The 22462-nt window shown below is 41.7% G+C and overlaps 1 pseudogene; it reads right to left on the reverse strand.

Moving 5' to 3' along the window:
• Positions 1-10100: 10100 nt before the first annotated feature.
• LOC129528471 (ribosome biogenesis protein BMS1 homolog) lies at positions 10101-16642 on the reverse strand (annotated as a pseudogene).
• Positions 16643-22462: the final 5820 nt, after the last annotated feature.

Raw genomic sequence — 22462 nt, forward strand, 5'->3', positions numbered from 1 at the left:
TGGCCAGGCTGGTCTCAAACCCCTGATCTCAAGTGATCCACCCGCCTTGGTCTCCCAAAGTGCTGGGATTACAGGCGTGAACCACCATGACCGGCCGTGGATGTAGTTTTTAGCCAGGCAGTCAGAAGTATGTGTCGCCTGGACTTGGAATTAGTGCCTGAAGTGGGGCTGGTCTCTTGGGATCGAGCCGTCAATCTGTGGGATTGGACACTATCTGCAGGTAGACAGTGTCAGGATTGAATTGAATAAGAGGACACCCAGTTGGTCTCTGTGAGAAATGTTTGGTGTGTAAGGAAAAGCCCCCACACAGCCAGCCACAGAAGTGTGCTATTGTTGAGTGTGAGAGTACAAGGGAAAAACAGTTTGCTTTTTTGCTTTACAGTGGGATATTTGATCCATAGGTCTATCCATAGATATCCATAGATATCTGAGCACAGGAATAGAATGTGTTTGGGCCTGGTTTTTTAGTCTTCCTGGTCAGTAACTAGTTTGACGAGAGACTAGCACACTGATCCCAAAAGAACTAGGCCAAGAGCAGATAGGATTTGTGGCAACTTGAACCTCTTATTAGCTCCTTAAAAGACATACTTTTCTAGACTTCTTTGCAGCCTGGGATTCTAGCACTGGTGAGTTTCCACCAGCAGCAGACTCCCTGAAGATTCGCTAGCCCTCTGCAGGGTTGGTAGGCCACTACCACATTTAGTTGGCTCCTAGGGTATGTTCTACACCAGACTTCCCATTGTAGGAAGGCCAAGAGAACTGAAGACACAGTCTCTACTCTGGAGGTGGGGAAGTGGGGGAGGTGGTAATTTAATTAACAGTAGATGGTGGGTGAGGCGACTTGGTAAGGTAAGAGGACACACAAAGGAAGTAACTGCAGTAAACCTTAGCTGGCGGCACAAGTGAGGAGGTGTGCTTGAAAGAGAAATGGAGTGTCTGGAGGTGGGTGAGTATATTCTGGTAGGTGTGACAAAGGCACTGTTCCTCCAACACCAGTCCTGGGAAAGGCATATGATATGGTTTGGCGCTGTGTCCCCAGCCAAATCTCATGATGAATTATGAGCTTCAGTGTTGGAGGAGGGGCCTCCAAAATGTTCTCCAAAATAAGTATTTACAAATAAGGATTAGGTGAAGTTCAAAAGATTTCTCAAATACTAAACACATAATGCACAGTTTTGTAACATTTTTCAAACATGGGTGATCATGGAGTCTCTCTTTTGGGGTATAATGTTGAACTTCTGGTAAAGTAAATATCCTTTGGAATATATTAATAGTTTAAGAAACACCGCTCTATAGATAATAATTTAGATCATTTATAAAAATACCTGAAACATTCATTACTGTGTCTTAGAATTTGAGGACATAGAGAAAAAAATACAGCTGCTGCCCTCAAGAAGCTCTTGGTTCAGGTGGGAAACAATAAAATCCTTGAAACATGCCATGCTAAATGCTGGGACAGAAGCACAGATTCTTGGAACTGGGAAGTGTTTGAAGTGAGTTTTGGAGATGACCAGAGTTCTTGTGGTGAGGCAGAGGAGGTTGTTTCCAGCAGAAGAAGCAGAACGTAGAAAAGCACCGGGGAGTGAAAAGAAAGGGACTACCTCTTATGTCCTTTCAATTGTATATACTTAAGCTCACAGGATCTTACATAAGGTTTTCAGTTCAGTTGATAAATATGTAATTATGTGATTATAAATTGTTGCTGTTGTTTTACAGACTGAATGTCAACCACTTTTACTGGCTGTGCGTCTAGGAAAACTGATAATGGTGGAATTTTTATTAAAGAAAAATGCAAGTATAAATGCAGTTAATTGCCTTAACAGGTACAGACCTTAGTTCTTATTGTGTTGTTTTTAAACCTGAGTGTCATTGTAGAGTGGTAGCGGTCACTCAAGTCACAAAAATTATATTAATAAGAAGACTAACTTTTAATTATTGGGATATAGTGAGAAATATCAACACAGATCATCACTTAGGTAGAAAAACAATTATTTGGACTCAGTAACATAAAGAACAGTATATAGCAGGATTTGTCTCTCTATATAGACATTATACACATAAAAGGCTTCTATATCTACAAAGCTTTGTATATTGATAGATGTCTGTTATTCGTAATATGATGTGGTGTTATTTATAATGCAATAATGTGATGCTTTTGATTGTATGATCTTATGTTAGCTAAAGGGGTTTCACGTTAGTTTTTCATTTCTACTGTGTTTTGATGTTGTTTTTAATTGATATGGGGAGAGGGAGAAAAGATAGCTTTAAATGGATAAAACTTTAATGAAAACAAGCTTTAGGTTCACACAGGACTGGGTTTAATCCCTAGCTTTCCAACTTGCTAGATGTGTGACCTTGGTAACATTACTTATCACCAAGTATGTTTTCTTCTGTGAAAAGGAGGGTAATAATATATCCTTCAAGGGTGGTTGTGTGTAAGTAACATTATATGTATATATATATATATGTATAATGTTAGAATGTCCAGCTAACAGACCAAGGTGCTGATGTTTTGGAAACAATAGCTGAGCATATAAGTATGTGCATATATATAATATATATATACCCACACATATGTATGTAAGAATATAATGTAACATCATATATAATATAGACAATATATATTTTATAATCTATAATGTATATTATATATTTTGTAATATATAATATACTATATATATTTTATATATACATGATGTTACTTATGTTACTTATACACAACCACCTTTGAGGGATATATTATTATCCTCCATATACATATATTTATATACAGTGCTTAATTAAATGCCTAGCACATGCTTATGAGCATCATTAACTGAAGCTACGACTACTACTATTAGCATTCCTATTAATATTATTGTTTTAAGCCTGCAGATAGCTCTTATCTGACCCTTTAGTTGATTTTGCATTATAATGTACAGTATCAGACTAGGGAAGAAATGAATAATTTTTCACTTAAATTTGCCTACTGTAGATAGGTGGCCTGAGCATAGTTTCTTGCCCATCAAAAGACTTTAAGTTAGCAACTTTATGTCATACCACAGTGGGACAAGAGGCTTCCTTTTTGTTCCTTGCTTTTAATCTTTGTGGTAACTTGCAAAGATAAACCCTTGAGTACCCAGGATGCTTGTTTCTTAGTACACATAATTGGGTTAATTCTACTTGGACAGACAACATATTAAGTTGATAAAGTATATAAACTTAGCTTTTAAAATGTCATTAAAATTTTTAATTACCTCTCTGTTATTTTAGATCGGCCGTCACACTTGCTGTTATTCATGAACACAAAGATATAGTCATTCTTCTTCTGCAGCACAATATTGATATGTTTTCTCGAGATGTGTGTTGAAAGACAGCAGAAGATTATGCCTCTGAGGCTGGGAATACAGTGTAAGTCTTTACATAAAAAGGCTAGTGAACACTAAATTGAAGTTTAAAATAATTGTAACAATTGCATCTTATATATCAGGTGAGATTTCATAGTTTGGTTCAAGTAGTTTTCAAGTGACAAATTTTCAAGTTTTTAAGTTTTCAAGAGTTGTGCAACTTCATCAGCCAGAAATCAAGCAAAAGGCTAGATAAGTAGCAGCAGGTGCAGGATTCTTGATATTGAAACTTTTAGGACTTTTCTCCTTAGGGATTCCAGTGTTGTACATTTTATTTCCAGTATAACCCCTATGCATACGATAAAGTAGCTTCACATGTTTGATTTTTCTAATTAGTTATTTGGGTCTCAAAATGTCCAGTTTATCAAAAAATCTTGTGCTGTGTACTGGGACCATCTACTATAGCCTGATCATTGAATTTTTCAAGAACCTAAGGGGTTCCCTAAGTCCAAGGAAGACAATCAGTGTCTACAAGTCAGGAGGAGAAGGGGAAAGGGCATTCTAATCATTGCTTTGTTTTCATTGATTCTCTTGCGGCTTTCTTGCCATTGAAAGTACTATTGCAGTCTGGTAATGATTATCCTTTGCCACCAGGATGCCCTTTCTGTTTGAGATCCCTCAATCTTCATGTTGATCCATAAAAAGGCTTCAAAGTTACAACTATTTTTTTTAGTTCCCAGACTAACAAAAATAATCTAGCTTTTTGTCTTGACTACCAACCACTCTGGATTTTTTTTTTTTTTGAGATGGAGTCTCGCCCTGTCGCCCAGGCCACTGTGCAGTGGCATGATCTTGGCTCACACAATCTTCGCCTCCCAGGTTCAAGCAATTCTCCTGTCTCAGCCTCCCAAGTATCTGGGAATACAGGCACACACCACCAAGCCCAGCTAATTTTTGTATTTTCAGTAGAGATGGGGTTTCACCATGTTGGTCATGCTGCTCTTGAACTCCTGACCTCGGGTGATCCACCTGCCTTGGCCTCCCAAAGTGCTAGGATTACAGGCATGAGCCACCATGCCCGGCCCACTCTGGATTTAAGGACAGTTCTTCCTTCAATCAGCAGCCAAAGAGTCCTGATTCCTGATTCTAATTAAGAAGTTTAACTTGGTATTCTATTTCTGATGGAAGGATGGCTGAAAGAAGGGAGACTCAAACAACAGATGAAGGCAAAATACTCTGTACTGAATTTTCAATGTAATCTTTCAATTCTATGTTTAATTGAGATGACCCAAATTCTTTTTTTTTTTTTTTGATACAGAGTCTTGCTGTGTCACCCAGGCTAAAGTGCAGTGGCATGATCTCGGCTCACTGCAACCTCCACCTCCCGGGTTCACACCATTCTTCTGCCTCAGCCTCTCAAGTAGCAGGGAATACAGGCACCCGCCACCACACCTGGCTAATTTTTTTGTATTTTTAGTGGAGACGGAGATGACCCAAATTCTTAACTGCCTCATAAATACTGTCAATATATTGAAAGTTTTGCCCTAGGCTTTTATTAAAGTCTATATATAGAAACTATATATACTATATAGAAACTATATATACTATATAGAAAAAGTTTCTCCTATCTTGAAATGTACTATTAAAGACATCATCCCCAATAATATTCCATATTCTCTGTTTAGGAAGCCCAATTGTTTTCAAATTCAAGAATTCAGAGAAATCTACTTGTTAACAAAAGAGTAGAATGGATAATGGGCACCACATCCTGAAGTGTATTTTAATAAAAATTCATGTAAGATGGTTCAAAATTTCATTAACTACTTTATATAAAAAAAAATGCCTGGGAGACTTCTGTTTCTAGCAGAGTGGCAGACTGATGCCTTGAACAACCCTCTTATTACAAAATGGAATACTCCACATGAAAACAAATCTTTTCAAATGCACTGTTAAGCTGTGAAGAGAATAACGAAAGTTCTAAGAAACCAAAATCTAAATGAAAACACAAGTCCAGGCAGGCACTGAAAAACCTAAAAAAAAAAACAAAACCGAAGAGGCCAATTGTTGGCAAGCATGTGGAACAGCAGGAAGTCTTTAAGCTGCTGCTGGTGGTGGAGGCCAAGCCACTGTGCTCCCAGAACACAACACAGAAGCATCCACACTGAAGCAGAGCACAGGTGCCCTGGAGTCTCCACCCCACCCAGGGATCCTCCAGCAGAAGTGTGTGTGCCCCTGCATACCTGCAAGTCCCATATCCAGATCTAGTGTTCAGGGCCGTGGGATAACAGCCAAAAATAGGAAATCATTTTACTCATCAATGGAAAAATGGTGACACAGTCATATAATGGAACTCAACAATGACGATAAATCAATGTCTGCCATAGACAAGAACATGGATGTGTTCTGTAATACTGAACCAAAGAAGCCAGGCTAAATAGAATGTGCTGTATTTCATAGAAGTCAAAACCAGGCAGAACAAATCTACATCAGTAACTGGGAAAGTAGCTATTTTGTGGGTTGGGGCAGCAGTGCCTGGGAGAGGCCACAGGTCAAGGCTACTGCTTGGTCCAGGGCGTGGCAGCCTGGTGTGCTACAGTTCATCTAGATGCACACTTATGATTCGGGCACTCTTCTGTATGTACATTAACATTTCAATAAAAAGCTTGTTAAAACATTAAAACTTTCAGAAAAATCCACATTGCTTCAGTAGAAATTAGCACATTAACATTTAAAAAATACATGCATATGGTGGGGGAAAAAATAGTTCAAAAGAGTACCCAGTGAAAAGTTTAAGAGGGAGTGATGCCAGCAAGGGGCTGATCAATAGCCCCTTGCACTCATCCCCTGACAAAGACAGCCAAAGCAGCAAACAACTATATTTTGATGAAAGTCACTAAAGGAGAGCCCCAGAGTGCATCAAGGAGTAGCAGAAATCCAGTAGAGCCCGGAAAACAGGACGGTCACATAAAGGAGGGAAGGAAACATCTGGCCCCCACCACCCATTCCCCCAGAGGGATCAGCCTGAAGCAGAGGGGATGTCTCCTTGCAGGGATAAGGAAGCAAGAGGCGCCCAGTAGCCCCAGCACTCCCCTCAGAGAAGGAACTGACATTGTGCCCCACCCCCATGGACCAGCTGCTGCTGCAACATGCCCTCCTGGACCTGGACCACTTCGGGAGCATGTCCCACCCAGGGTGAGCACCCACCGCACCCTTCTTCCATCCTCAGGCTTTGTTGCTCTATATCACACCCACCTAGTGGCCCACCACCCCCGAGCCGCTGTTACACTGTCTTAGGCCATTTAGTGTGGCTGTAACACAATACTTGAGACTCGGGCTAACTTATTTTATAAAAAAGGTTTATTTGGCTCACCCTGCTTGTGTCTGAAAAGTCCGAGATCGGGCAGCACAACTGGCGAGGGTCTTGTGCTGCTTCATCTCATGGGGAAAGTGGAAGGTGAAACAGGTGTATGCAAGGGGCTCACAGGGCAAAAGAGGAAACATGACAGTCTAGGAAGCTGAACTCACTCTGATAACTATCCACTCCTGGTAACTAATCCAGTCCCATGAAAAGGCATTAATCTGTTCATAAAGGATCTGCCCTGTGACCCAAATAACTCCCACTAGGCCCCACCTCCCACACCACCACATTTGGAATCAAATTTCAAATGGATGAAATTTCAAATGGCTGGTGGGAACAAATGATGTCCACATCACAGCATACACCCCACCTGTGGGGCCACGCTGCTGTGCCCCTCCCCTCCCAGCTGCCATTGCGCCCTGCCCCTTGGAGCCTGAGCTGACTTGGTGCCCTGCTTTCCAGGGAATCAGTGCCTTGGCCAGTCTGAGCAGTCACACCCCCCACTGCATGAGAGCTGAAGCACTGCCCTGCTTCACAGGGAATCAGTGTCTTGGCCGAGCTGAACAGCCACACCTGCCAGGGATGAGCCAACATAGCACCCCCATATCCCAGGAAAATGGCATTGGTTGAACTGGGGTACCTTGCCCTTCAGGACAAACAACTGTAGAACCCTGCTTCCTTGGAACTGGACTAGCCCTGGAGAACCTGAGTTGCCCAGGCACCTGCCTCCACACGGAGAGAGGTAGTTGCTGCACTGGTCCCTGTCCCCGAGGGCCCAAGCCACAGTAGTGCTCCACCATTCTGGAGTCCTTGCTGATGCTGCGCCTGGCCTCACAGAGACTGAGATGCTGCTGTGTCCCACCACTGCAGGGACCAGAGTCACTGTCATGTCACTCCCATGTCCAGAGTCACTCCCATCCCCTGGGAGTATACTTCTTAAACTCCTCACAAAAACAGAGTGAGAGGAAATAATTCCAAACACATTTTACCATGCCAGTATCACCTTAATAACTAAGCCAAACCAAAACACACACACACACACACACACACACACACACACACACACACACACCAAACAAACAAAAACTACAGGTCAACTTCTCCAATAAATTAAATACTGATGCAAACATCCTAAAAAAATTTTGGCAAATAGAATTCAACAACACATCAAAAACATTATACATCGTGTTTAAGTGGGATTTATCCCTGGCATGCAAGGCTGGTTTAAAATATGTAAATCAATCAATGTGATATATCACATTAACAAAATGAAAGATAAAACGACATGGTCACCTCAATTGATGCAGTAAAAGCATTTAACAAAGTTTAGCAACCTTTCTTGATAAAACCTCTTAATAGTTTATGTATAGAAGGAAAGTTCCTCAACATAATAAAGACCATTTATGAAAAACCCACAGTCTAATCATAGTTAGTGGGGAACAACTAAAGCTTTTCCACTAAGATTGAGTACAAGATAGGGATGGCCAGCCTCATCACTTTTATTCAACAGAGTACTTGCAAGAGCAATCAGATGAGAAAAAAAAGGCAACTAAATTAAAGAAGTAAAATTATCTCCATTTGCAGATGACAAGATCCTTTACGTAAAAAACTCCAAAGATTCCACAAAAAACTGTGAGAACTACTAAATCAATTCAGTTAAGCTGCAAGGCATAAACTCAACATATAAAAATCAGTTGCATTTCTATGTACAAATAACCTAGCTGATGAAGCAATCAAGAAAATAATCTCATTTACGATAGCATCAAAGAAAAACAAAAACTTAGGAATACATTTAACCAAGAAGGTGAGAGATGTGTACACTTGAAAACCATAAAACATTGATGAAAGAAATTTAGACATGAACAAATGAAAAGACATCCTATGTTTATGGATCAGAAGAATTAATATTGTTAAAATGTTCACACTATCCAAAGCAAATATACTGATTTAACACAATCCTCATCAAAGTTCTGATGACATTCTTCACAGAACAGAATAAAACAATCCTGGCCAGGCACAGTGGCTCATGCCTGTAATTCCAGCACTTTGGGAGACCGCAGCGGGCAGATCACGAGGTCAGGAGTTGGAGACCAGCCCGGCCAACATAGTGAAACCCTGTCTCTACTAAAACTACAAAAATTGGCCGGGCACAGTGGCATGTGCCTGTAGTCCCAGCTACCTGGGAGGCTGAGGCAGAAGAATTGCTTGAATCCAGGAGGCAGAGGTTTTAGTGAGCTGAGATTATGCCACTGCACTCCAGCTTGGGTGACAGAGTGAGACTTTGCCTCAAAAAAAAAAAAAAAAAAAAAAGAAAAGAAAAAACTATCCTGAAACTCATATGGAACCACAAAAAACCCCAAACAGCCAACAGATAACTGTGAAAGAAAAAGTTGGAGGCATCACACCTCTTGATTTAAAATTGTATTACAAAGCTATAGTATTCAAAACAGTATGGTGCTGGCATAAAAACAAAAAAATAGACCAATGGAACAGAACAGAGACCTTTGAAATAAATCCAAACATATACTGTCAACTAATTTTTGACAAGGGCAAACAAGACAACACAATGGTAAAAAAGATAGTTTCTTCAATAATAGGATTTTCACATGCAAAAGAATAAAATTGGACCCTGATCATACACCATACACAAAAATCAACTCAAAACAGATACAAGACCAAAGACCCAAATAAGACCTGAGACCATAAAACTCCTAGAAGAAAACATAGGGGGAAAGCCTCTTGACATTGGCCTTAGCAATAATTTTTTGGATATTGCACCACAAGCCAGGCTACAAATGTAAACATAAACAAGGAGGACTGCATCAAACTAAAAAGCTTCTGCACAGCAAAGGAACAACCAACAAAATGAAAGGGGAACCTACAGACTGGAAGAAATATTTGCAAACCACATATCTGATAAAGTGTTAATATCCAAAAATCAGTAAAGAATTCTTACAACTTAATAGCAGAAAAACAACCCAGTTGAAAAATGGGCCAAATAGGAAATGACCAATAGGAAATGGGGAGATGTACATTAAAATAATACAAAGTAGCAGACATGTAGGATGAACAAGTTAGAGATCTAGTGTACATCATGAGGGCTATAGTTAATAAAATTATATTGTCTTTGGTATTTTTGTTAAATAAGTAGATTTGAGCTGTTCCTGTCACACAAACAAAAATCTAACTATGTGAGATGGTAGCTATGTTAATTTGCTTCATTATAGTAACCAGTTTACTATCTATATGTATCCTTTAAGATCATGTTGTCAACCTCAAATACATAAAATAAAATTTATTTTAAAAAAGAAAAGTTTGTCTTCAATCCAGAAAGAACCACTATTACCATTTTTTGGTGTTCCATTCCAAAATATCCCACAAATATACAATTGTTCAATCAAATTTAACGTTAGACTTTATGCTTGAACATTCAAAGTACGTAAGAAATTATAGAAAAGTGTCTGTGTGACTCCCTGTCTGTAGAGCACAGGCTTCATCTCCACTAACACACACACGACCAGTACCTTATACAGAGAGTCCTTGTTTGTCTTTAGTCTGACACCATGGGTGAGCCCGAGGTGGCCCGTGGTCCACAATCCTGACCAGGTGTCTTTCTCACCCACTGGTTTCAACAAAGATGTTACTGGGTTATAGAAGGCTGGGATGGAAACAGGATACCAAGTTCGCATGAAGACAATATCTGAAAAGAGGTAATTTACGTTAACATTTTCAAAAGAAGATTCATATCCATATTGCGAAGAAACAAAGAACAAAACCTTCACTCCAAACTTCTCTCCCTGGCTGCAAAGTATTTGAAGGGAAAGCTCGCTAAGGAAACTATTCTCATAGATCACAGAACTGTTACTGGGTGTGGCCAGGGGACTGCAGACACCAGGTGAATGGGCACACCGCATAAGACTGGGAGATCTAAGGCTGGAGCTGCTCAACTCTCTGGAGACCTGACTCCAGCCTCTCGTCACACTGGCTAGAAGTCAAGCATGAATGGTAACACCCTGCCCTGAACACTACTGAAGACACTCACCGCTCATCCGCAGCTTATCCTCAAAGCTAGCCTGGAAAGCTCCTTCTGGAGCTCAGAGTTCTCTCTTGATCTGCCCCCTTATCCCACTGACAGTTCGAATCACAGCATCTTCAAATTTGGCCACTTCCAAGGCAGAATTAAACATTCCCTACAGGTATAGCAAGATGAAAACACACACACACACACAAAATCATATACTTTATGCTTTACTTCTTACTTCAAACATACATCCTTGGTTAAAGAACAAAAACAACTCACTGAAGGGTGATAAAATAATCAAAATGTATTTGCCCCTGAAAGTGGAATTACTACCTCAAAAAGAATACAACTCTTTCATTTTCCCCAAAATAATCATGTGAGTTCATGGGCATGCTCATCACCTCTGTCTGTGTGGAAGAGAAGATCAAAGAGGGATTTACTGGACTGAATTGGCCTAGGAAGCCTTTGCTGGCATCTCTCAGACTGGACTGCATCCCAGATCCTTTTACTCAGATGCATGCACTTAGAACATGAAAACATAAGATAAACGCCGGTGGTATTATTACCTTATATTGTAAGAACATTTTATGACTTTCTAACTCTGTGTTTTCAATAGAAACATCCCCACTAATGAAATTGTCAATAAATGCTGCTCAAACCACCCTCCCCAAATACTGTAAAACAGTACATCCGTTTCTCTGTACCCTTGCCAAGTTATCTGCGAATGCTTTGTCGATTTTTCTACTGATTTAGACAAACTTGTGATTTTTTTCCCTTTCTTAACACCAATTTAAGAAGTAGGAAACAAAAACCTAGTGGATAAAATGACATATTTTCAATATGAGTTCTGTGGCAGTCTCACATGGAAGTCAGGAGGAACAGCCTCAATTCCTAAATAGCTGTTTACCACTGCTTTTTTGAGCATATTTAAGTAATACAGAATATAAAGGAGCAAACAAAATATGAAGTTGATAAAAGATTTCAAACACTTTTCTAAAAATATGAGGCCCACATTTTAGAGGTATTTCATTCCTTTTCTCAAACAATATGGACATTTATAAATATGAGAATATATAGATATACAGACGTTAATAAACGAAGTGTTCTTGAAAATTTCATATGGAAAACCAGTTAGCTTTAATTTCTTCACAATTTTTATGGATTTATCCAGATCAAGGACAACTCCTGTGGCAGCTATCCGAAAATCAGGCTAACAGGAGCCCCAAAATTTGAAAATAGGAATAATATTAGCAAGAGAAAAACTTCAATTCTATGTGACACAATAAATTACCAAAGTGAATTTTACTTACAATTAGCTAAGAAAAACAAGAGAGACCATCTGAACTTGCAACCCAGTGGTTTGACAAAAGCAATCCAAAACCTTAAAGTTGGTAAGCCAAACTAACAACGGTGACTTGAGGCCAGGCACAGTGGCTCATACCTGTAATCCCAGCACTTTGGGAGGCCAAGGCAGGTGGATCACCTGAGGTCAGAAGTTTGAAACCAGTCTGGCCAATATGGCGAAATTCCGTCTCTACTAAAAATACAAAAATTAGCTAGGCATGATGGTGCACACCTGTAATCCCGCTACTCGGGAGGCTGAGGCAGGAGAACCGCTTAAACCCAGGAGGCAGAGGTTGCAGCGAGCCAAGATCGTGCCACTGCACTCCAGCCTGGACGACAGAGTGCGACTCTGTCTCAAAAAAAAAAAAGAAAAAAAGAAAAAAAAGGCTACTTGAGTACTTTCCTGAGAGTGATTTCAGAGGAATGTAATTTTACTATAATGATTTATTTGGAACAAAATGGAAAAGAAAAATACAGTTGCAATGTTTAGGAAATTAAAATTTGGACCTCCAGGGAAGATTCCATCTGCTCATTATTCTGCTTTCTTCTCTGTTTAATGGGACCAGTAAACCCTGCCCTGCCTGACTGACTGGTCAAATGAAAATGGAGTGAACAGACTGCTACCCCAGCACAGCTGCAGGGAGTCTTGTGTCTGGGTGGTCTCTGATGGCTCCTCATAACCTCATATAGTGCTTAGCACATGAGGAGCACTGCTTGAATACTTGCTTAGATAAATAAATGCAAAAGATGCACAAAAATAGGAAATGTACCGTTATAATTCTTCCACCTCCCCTCCTCTAATCCCACACCCTACTGAAAAGGATGTACGAAGATTAAAAGCAAAGGGAAATTTACTTTATAATAATAAAAATGAGTAATTTTCAACTTAAAGTCTCATGTACATAATAACCCACATTCAGGATATATTTCTCAAACCCATCTGTAAAAGAAATCGTCCAAGATAGTTACCATTATGCCACTGACAGACTGTATTGCCAAGAAACCAGTTCCCTGTGGAGTGATAGGGTCTTAAAGGAAAAGGAAAAAAAGAAATATAGCAAACCAGAAATTTTAGATTCTAGTTTAACATACTGGATATGGACATTTACATTTGGATATAGATTTACATATATACTCCAAACCACCTCCCCGCTCCCAGAAAACAGAAACATCTTAGGAGTGGAATTTTATGAAAGGAAAAGCACAAAGCTAAAATAACGCAGCCTGTAAAGTTTAATCTCGGCAATAGGCAAGTTATTGTAATCATATTTTACCCCAAAAGGCTGCTCCACAATGCATGTGCTGTGGGGTATACTTTAGAAGCCTTTGTCTTCCATTGTGGTCTTCAATATAATAGAGCAGGATGGTCTGAAACCTCCTCCACCCTACAGAAAATATAATTGGATCTTGGGACTTGAGGATTTTTTTATACCAGCGATGTTTCTTCAGACACATCTGAGGGGGATGAGAGGGTAAGATGATTGATGGAGGGGAAATCCACAGAGCCTCAGGCACCAAATATGCAGCAAAGGGACCCACCTGCACGTGTCCAACATTTCCCTCGCTGTTGCCCAAGCCACCCAGGATAATGGGGTAATGGGGGTCAAAGTTCTGCACAAATTCACAGGGAACATTTTCAATCTCAATGCGGACATACATCCCAGGTCGAAAACCATCATACTGAACTCTGGCTTCATTATCTTGATCTTCAAATTCTACGTGATTCAGCTGTACATGACCATGTGGGGGGGAAAACCTGTATGCTGTTATTTGTAATAAACATAGGATTAACATGAACAAATAAGCAATTTCTAAGTAAAGGAACTGTGGACAGAATTATGTAGGCTTTATCCTATTAAAAATATTACACATTTGCTGGCTACACTGGCTCATGCCTGTAATCCCAGCACTTTGGGAGGCTGAGGTGGGCAGATCACAAGAGGTCAGGAGTTTGAAACCAGCCTCTCCAACATGGTGAAACCCCGTCTCTACTAAAAATACCAAAATCAGCTGGGCATGGTGGTGCATGCCTGTAGTCCCAACTACTCAGGAGGCAGAGGTGAGAGAATCGCTTGAACCTGGGAGACGGAGGTTGCAGTGAGTCAAGATCGTGCCACTGCACTCCAGCCTGGGCAATAGAGCGAGATTCCATCTCAAAAAAACAAAAAAAAAAAAAACAAAAAAAACCTACACATTTTACCTCTACAGTCTGTTCAGAATATGTCCCAACCATTTTCTTCTCTCCTGCTCCAAGGGACAGCAAATGTAGATAACTGTGGAGCCCTGCATGCTCGAACATTGGAAACATCCCCAGTCCACACTTTCTTTCCTTCCTCTCCAAATAATTTTTTCACACTTTTCCCTTGTCTTCAAACACCCACCACCACCCTCACCTTCACTCAGCTGATGGCTGTTCCCTGATTCACTCCAAAACCAAAAGAACCTCTACGGTCAACCCTCTACCAGGGTTTCCTCCCATATCCAGCCTTAACAGAGCTCTGACCTGGCCCATAGAGGAGCTATGTGTGGCTATTTAAATGAAAATTAATTACAATTACATAATATTTAAAATGCAGTTCCTCAATCACACTAGTCACACTGGAAGTGGTCCATATCAACTTGCAGCCAGTGTTACAATATTGGGAAGCACAGACGTGCATCTCCATGATCACAGAAAGTTCTACGGGCAGCTCAGGCACAGATGATTTGTCCATGCCTCTACTCAGGGCCACACATCACTTGCCCACTAGACACCATCCACTCTTCCTGGACTTTATTCCAACAGCTCTTCCCTCTGTTCTCTCTCTTATCTCAAAACCTTTTGATTCCACTTCTTCCACCAAAAACTGCTTCATTTCTCTGCTTCTCTCTGCAGCAAAACCCCACAAAAGTTTTCCACAGTTGCAGCCTCCAGTTCCTCTGCTCCCATTCTCCTACATCCATGAAAATTGGTGCTTGCCAAGATCGCTGAAGGCCTCCACGCTGAAGGATTCCTCCAGTGGTCAACTCTGCCTTTACCATAGTTAACACTGCAGCGGTATCTGAACAGTGCTTCGCCTCCATGTACAACTGGACTCCTGCATGCCTGCATGCTTACACTGCTTCTCCCTCTCCCTCCTAGGCACTGCTCAGGCCTCACGGCCGCAAACGCCCCATTTCGCCCACGCCAGTCTTGCTCCTCCCAGTCACTCTGCACTCACTCCCCGGCCACCTCACAGAGTTAAGTGGCATCTACATGCTGAGGGCTGTACATCTAAGTCCCTGGCCAGACCTGTCTCTCCAGACTTGACACTCCGCTTGTCTGCATGATACCCAGCCGAACCAAACATCATCTTCCCAAAACTGCATCTGTAGACAGTTTCCTATCTAACCTGCAACAACCCATCCTTCCAGGAACTTCCAGTCGCCATCTTCATTTCCTCTCACACACCCCACATTCAGTCCACCAGGAAATCCTACTGACCCAGCTTCCAAATAAACTCTATCCGGGTTTGACTCTTTGTCTCATCTCCACTGCCAGCCCTCTGGTTTGTGCCACCGGACTGATCTCTACCAGACTGATGTCTTGGCAGAGTGATCTGATTACCTGAATGTCTCTCCTCTGCTCAAAACCCTCCAAGGACTCCCATTTCAGAGTGAAACATTCAGTGTTATCCAATGGCCCACAAGGCTCTAGGTAATTTTAAATTGTAAATGGTGTGAAGCAAAAACTTCAGAGTTAGCCTAGTCATGCCTTTCAAAGGTCAACACAGACTAATGCCTAATCAGGAAACAGTCCTTTGACAAGATGAAGATCTAGGATGAAACTCTGTTTCACAAATCATATACCTAATCTGTTCCAGCTTACACAGGCACTCCTGGCCTCACTAACAAGACGCAACTCAGATGCTCACCATCAACTGTACACACGTTTCTGTGTCTGTCTCCTTCAGAGTGAGATCACTGCCTCCAGCAACCTGCTCAGCACCCCCAGGCAGGAGGGCCACACCATCTCCCTTTATCTCCGCATCTGACCTTATACTCCACATGTCCTTCTGAACTCTGACCAGGATGAGTTTTCAGAGCACTTCCCCTGAGAGCTCTGGTGTGTCCATAAGCCACACGGGCCACTGATCACCTGCCATTCAAATCAGGGAGCAGCGACCGGAATAGGCAGCATTGGCTTGCACTGAAATGAACACACTGTCTCAGATCACTACATTGTAAAAGTCTCAAAAGTAGAGACCATGTCTCAGTCATTTCGGTTTCCTAATTCTTGTGACAAAATAGGTATGGATCTTTTTCTGGTGATCTTCTGACTGTAGAAACAATGAGTTCACTGCATGAATAAACACACTCACATGCATCTACCCAGGAGTCCAAATGAAAGGCACAGACACAGGATAGGAAGCAGAGACCCAAAGAAAGTCAGGGATTCCTGCACTATGTGATAGTCTTGACAAGGGGCTGAGAGGAACTGAGGTTTCTCACCTGTGCTTCTTTCTGCATTTCTCCTTTAAGATCATCAAAATATGTGCTTTCTCCTTCATCATATTCTGCATCAAACATCTCCTTCAATTTTCTCTTCTTATCCAAATGCCTTTTCTTGGCACTTTCTTCTTCATCGGGGTCAATTTCTTCCTTGTTTCTCTATATCTTCATTCTTAAATTTCCAGAAGAAAAAATTTTGTGTATGTTTATGACGGTCTTTTCTTTAAACATTACATTTCTTAAAGTTCTATTTAAACAAAAATCTTAGCAAAAATCTGTTATCATTATCAATAAAACAAAACAAAACACAACATAACTTTTGTCTCTGAATAACATGGTACTGCTACAGGAAATTGTTACATCTGCATTACAATTAGCTGCTATTCCTTAAGCTGGCTGGGAACACAAACTAGAATAAAAATAACAGACATGTCCCTCACCCAGATGCTCCCAGACCCTGTTCTAAAGAAATATTAGGGAGAATAGGGACTTCATTCTTTTAAATGACACTTAAATTTAAAAAGAGGAGAATGATGGCAATGGTTGAATGTAAGTCTGAGAAGCTAAGACTTCTGAAAGTGAAAAATCACAGTGGTCTTGGCAAATGACTATGGCAAGAAACGGTAGTTAACTGTCGTCCAAAACTTAACAAGTAAACAAGAAAGCTTCTCTTTGGTCCCCACATTCCCACCCTTTAGGAAGGAATCTATCCATCCAGTCTGCAATCTTCACACATCACAAGTAAGATTTGCATTTCTCAATGTGGGCCTCTCTCAGAACACAATGACCAAGAACAGCCAGCTACGACAAAGTCATACCTGAGTGTCGGGGCCCGATTTTCCTTTGTGCACGTCCCGTTTCCAAGTCTTCAAAGTCACCGTAGAGCTCCTCTGGGAAAAGAACACCCAAAGGCTGCTCTGTGAGCCAGGCATGCATGTGCTGCTGGCCCCACCCACGATAGGCTTACAATGCACTCCGCGTTCCAAGCCTCATTCTTACTGTTCCCGTCACTAGACACACAGGCAAAACTTTGCACTAGGGAGTGCTTCATAAAACAGTTAGTATTTCATCATCTGTTTAGGTAAACTAAATTGACCCAATCCACATTTCCACACTTCATGTCAAAAATCCCAATCTCAATTTTTCCAGTATAGATAATGGACCTCTTTCGTTTTTTTTTTTTTTTTTTTTTTGGAGATGGAGTCTCACTCTGTCACTCAAGCTGGAGTGCAGTGGCACGATCTCAGCTCACTGCAACCTCTGCCTCCCAGGTTCAAGCAATTCTACTGCCTCAGTCTCCCAAGTAGCTGGGATTATAGGCACCAGGCCTGGCTAATTTTTGTATTTTTAGTAGAGATGGGATTTCACCATATTGGCCAGGCTGGTCTCGAACTCCTGACCTCGTGATCTGCCCTCCTCAGCCTCCCAAAGTCCTGGGATTACAGACATGAGACACTGCAACCGGCCAATGGACACTCTTTATGAAAGACACAGAGGTCTATCTGTGTCCCCCAAATGAATAATTCAAAGAGTGAATGGAGAAGTCCCATGCTGATAACCAGCACATGTGAAAAGGAGTCTCAATGTAAGTTCAACACAACACAATCGTGTAACACACCTAGGGGAAATTTTAGATCATATAAAACATAGCATTTAGATTAAGAGTAGAGGCCCAAACCACACCAAACCCATGGGAAGAGCTTATTCACTCATTCATTCCTTCATTTTCTTTCGAGCTCTGGGTTCAATTATAGTTCCCACTCTTAAAAGAAATAGACAAGTAAGGCTGGGTGCAGTGGCTCACACCTGTAAACCCAGCACTTTGGGGGCCCGGGAGGCAGAGGTTGCAGTGAGCCATAATTGCGTCACTGAACTCCAGCCTGGGTGACAAAGTGAGACCCTGTCTCAAAAAAAGGAAAACAAAAGAAAGAGGCAAGTTAAAACTCATTTGGGAGAGCAATGTTTAGAAGGCTATTAAAACATTTTCACGTAAGGGCCAAAGAACCAGGTAGATGTTATAAAAGATAGGAAGCTCCTATTTGTAATAAAAGCAAAAAAGGATAAAATAGGAATAAACCTAACAAGAAGTGCACCAGAACTTTATTTATTTAAAAAAGAAGAAAAGCTTTAATATGCTACCAAAGGACAAAAGGAATAGCATCACTACCAACACTCGTAAGTGCTCTCCACACCAGGCACTGTGTTAAGTACTTTCCTTGCCTTAACCACATTCTTCAAACCAAGGAAGTAGATGTTGTAAGTATTATATACTAAATAATGGTATGTCCTCATTTAAAAAGGAAGACTCGACATCACAAATACGCCAATTCTCCCTTTAGCACAGTTACAACCCGAAACCACCACTAAGGATTTCTGGTCTAGAGAAGATAACACATTATACCCTCCTAAGAAATGTAACCCAAACTCTAGAAATAATAGACAGGAGATGATCAATGGAGAATTCCGAAAGGTGGACAGAAAAATGCTGCCGAGGGACTCTAGGACTAGGGAAGGCATAGTGGCCAGGTGTCTCCCTGGACCTCACCCAATAGGACGGTGACCCAGGCCCAGAGTTTCCCAACTCCCAACGTAGCAATAGAAGGCAACCCAGGCAGACTCAGTCCCCACAGATCAAAGGAGATCTTCCCCACAAGAAGAAAACCAGCTCCACAAACCAAGACAACCACCATTCCCCACCCACCTAGCTGCAGCAGGTGGCCCAGCCTGGGGAAGCTCCCCTGTTCCCTCAGGTGGGCAACAGCAGGGACTGGTGGGAGAATCCCAGTGATACATATTAGCCAAACAGACCAAAATAACACCATGAAGGCTCTGAAATTAAATTGCCATTGGAATCACAGCCCACAAAGTAGACCAAGACCTACAGACTAAACCTAAACAGGAGGACTGCCTGCAAAAATAAAAAAATTACATAGGCAGATGTTGGAACCACCTGACTCATCACTTATAACAGTCAGTATAAAAATGCTTCAACAAGCAACTACAAATCCTATGGCAACAATCAAAGAACTGAAAACGTCAGCAAAGAAACTGAAGAAGAATCAAATGGAAATTACAGAAATATAAAATACAGTAACAGAAATTTAAAAAAAATCTAACTGGATGGGCTCTATTGAGTAAAAGTGGAGACGACAGAGGAGAGAATCAGAGAAGCTGAAACCTGATCAACAGAATTCACCCAGTCTAAACAATAGAGAGAAAATAACCTGAAAACAAATGAACAGAGCTGCACGGACCTGTGGGACGATAACAAAAGACCCCGCATTTATGTTATCTGAGTCCCACAGGAGACCAGAGCTGCGAAAGCATGCAAATAACTAATTCCTGAGGCTTCCCACATTTGGTGAAAGATATAAACTTACAGATTCAAGAAGCTGAGCAAACCTCAAAGTATACCAAAAGAAAGCAACACTGATTAAACTTTCAAAATGAAAAACAAAGAGCAAAAATGGCAGAATGCCTGTAGGGACACACCAACTCAAATGCCATGGAGGCCAGAAGGAAGTGGCACAACATTTTCAAGTGCTTAAAAAAACCAACCAAACAAAAAAACCAACCAAACAAAAAAACTGTTGGCTGCAAATTGTATATCCCATGAAACTAACCTTCAGAAATGAAGAGAGAAATAAAGACATTCTCAGAGGAAGAGACTATAGGAATTTGTCACTGATCAATTTAGAAATGCTAAAAAGTGGCTACAGAAATATGTTCTGTCATTTCCACAATACAAAAAATTAAAACAAAAAATCAAAATAAAAAATGGCTACAGAAAGTTCTTATGCAGAAGGGATGAATATGGGACTATGGGAGGAGGGACAAAGGAAAGACCAGAAATGTGGATACATACACGAGACAATCCACAGTTCTTAAAATCACATTTGATGACTGAAACAAAAACTATACCACCACGTACTACTCAAGCCAGTGATTTATACAAGTGGAAAAGGTAAAGAGACATAAATGCAAGGCAGGTTTCCACACTTTGAAGTGGTAAATACTGGTACCAGTAGACTACTATATTACAATACACATATTGTAACATCCAGAGCAAACACTTTAAGACTATACAAAGAGATACACGCAACTACATTATACAGAAATAGATCAAGATGGAGGGAAAGAAAAAGGAAACAAAAAAGCAAATAATAAAAACATCAGACATAAGCAATTATGTAACAATAAGCACCTTAAATGTAAATGGTCTAAATAAACCAAAAGACAGATTGATGGAGAACCTATAATAAACACATGGTCCAACTAAATACTGTTCATAAGAAACTTCAAACTCACTTAAGGACCTAAGTAGGTTGAAAGTAAAAGAATGGAGAAAGATATCCTGTGAAATCATTAATTTTTTAAGGAAGCAGGAGTGAATATATTAATATCTCATGAAGGAGACTTCAAGCAAAATAATTTCCCAGAGCTGGAGAGGGTCTTCACTGAATTTTAAGATCTAAAATTTCCTATGCTGCCTTGACATCTTTGAGCCTCACAGGGCCCCAAAGGCCTAGCTGTGGGTTTTCCTGTTTCTACCAGACACCCCCTACCCCGCCACCCAACAGGAAAGGCTCCCCACCTGGCTAGTTCTTTTATCAGCCAGAACAGTTGCACCTCAGCCTAACAAGTTTCACTTCACCTGTCTGCTAGCCCATGAATTTATTCAAACAAGCCAGTTGCACTCCCCCTCGGGAACCATTGGTCATTGTGTGCTCTCGTTACTACTAAGCCTGCCTGCTTCCTCAGCCCCCCAGCCCTCACTCCGCTACAGAGTGCAGTGCCCATGTGACCCTGTGTGGCATGCAGTGTCCTCCTCTGAGCTGTGGGTATATGTGACTAAAACACTGCTGTCAATCTCATCCATCCACGCCAGGTGTCGTGTTCAGCCATCTCCTACACCTTAGGGCAGGGACCCCTCCTTCACCAATGGGGTGAAAAGGAAGTGACCATAACAACTGCTTAATGACAAAAGGATTAACCCACCAAGAAGACATCTACTTCAACATCCTCCTCTTAGCAACTGTTAAAACTAGGCAGAGGCCGGGCACAGTGGCTCATGCCTGTAATCCCAGAACTCTGGGAGGCAAAGACAAAGGATAGCTTGAGGCCAGGAGTTCGAGCCTGGGCAACATAGCAAGGCCTCATCTCTCCGAAAAAGTTTAAATTTAGCCAGGTGTGTCGGCACACACCTATAGTACCAGCTACTCAGGAGGTTAAGCCAGGGGAAGTACTTGACCCTAGGAAGTCAAGGCTGCAGTGAGTCATATTCGTGCCACCGCACTCCAGTGTAAGTGACAGAGTGAAACTAGGCAGAAAAGGAGCAAGGATTTACAAAAGATCTGAACAGTCAACCAGCAAAATTTGACATCCGTATAACACCCCACTCCCCAACAGCAAAACACACACATTTTTAAAGCCAATAGAAATCTACCAAGATGAAGTACACTTGGGGCAATAAAAGAAATCACAGCAAATCTTGCTGTGCGCCCCTCTGTGCCGGCGCCGGCGCCGTGCCCCTCTCTGCGCCTTCTTTTCTCACCATGGGGAAGCGTTTGGGGGCCTCTTGAGGGACCCCCTAGATGCTTCTACTCAGAGCCCCCAAAGCAGGGGAGCCTCCACTCCTCTGTCTGCAGCCTCCCCTGTCGGTTCTCGCTACCCAGGGTTCAGTGGCCTGGGGGCTGACGGAGGTGGTCGCCTCTGCCAAGGCCCCTCCCAGCACCTCCCTGGCTCATCCAGCCCACCTTCCTCCCACGCTGGCTCACGCAAAGTGCTCTGGTCACCAGGAGCCCTTCCTGACCAGCCCCGGCCCCTATTTGGCCTTCGCCCACCTGGCCTCCCATGGAGCCCTGACCTGGGTGCCGGGCCTGCTGGGTCCAGAGCCCACCCCGCCCTGAACATACCCGAGTCTCAGCCACCCTCAGCTCTTAC

Source organism: Gorilla gorilla, chromosome 17 (genome assembly GCF_029281585.2).
Source record: "Gorilla gorilla gorilla isolate KB3781 chromosome 17, NHGRI_mGorGor1-v2.1_pri, whole genome shotgun sequence".
NCBI classification, from domain to species: domain Eukaryota; kingdom Metazoa; phylum Chordata; class Mammalia; order Primates; family Hominidae; genus Gorilla; species Gorilla gorilla.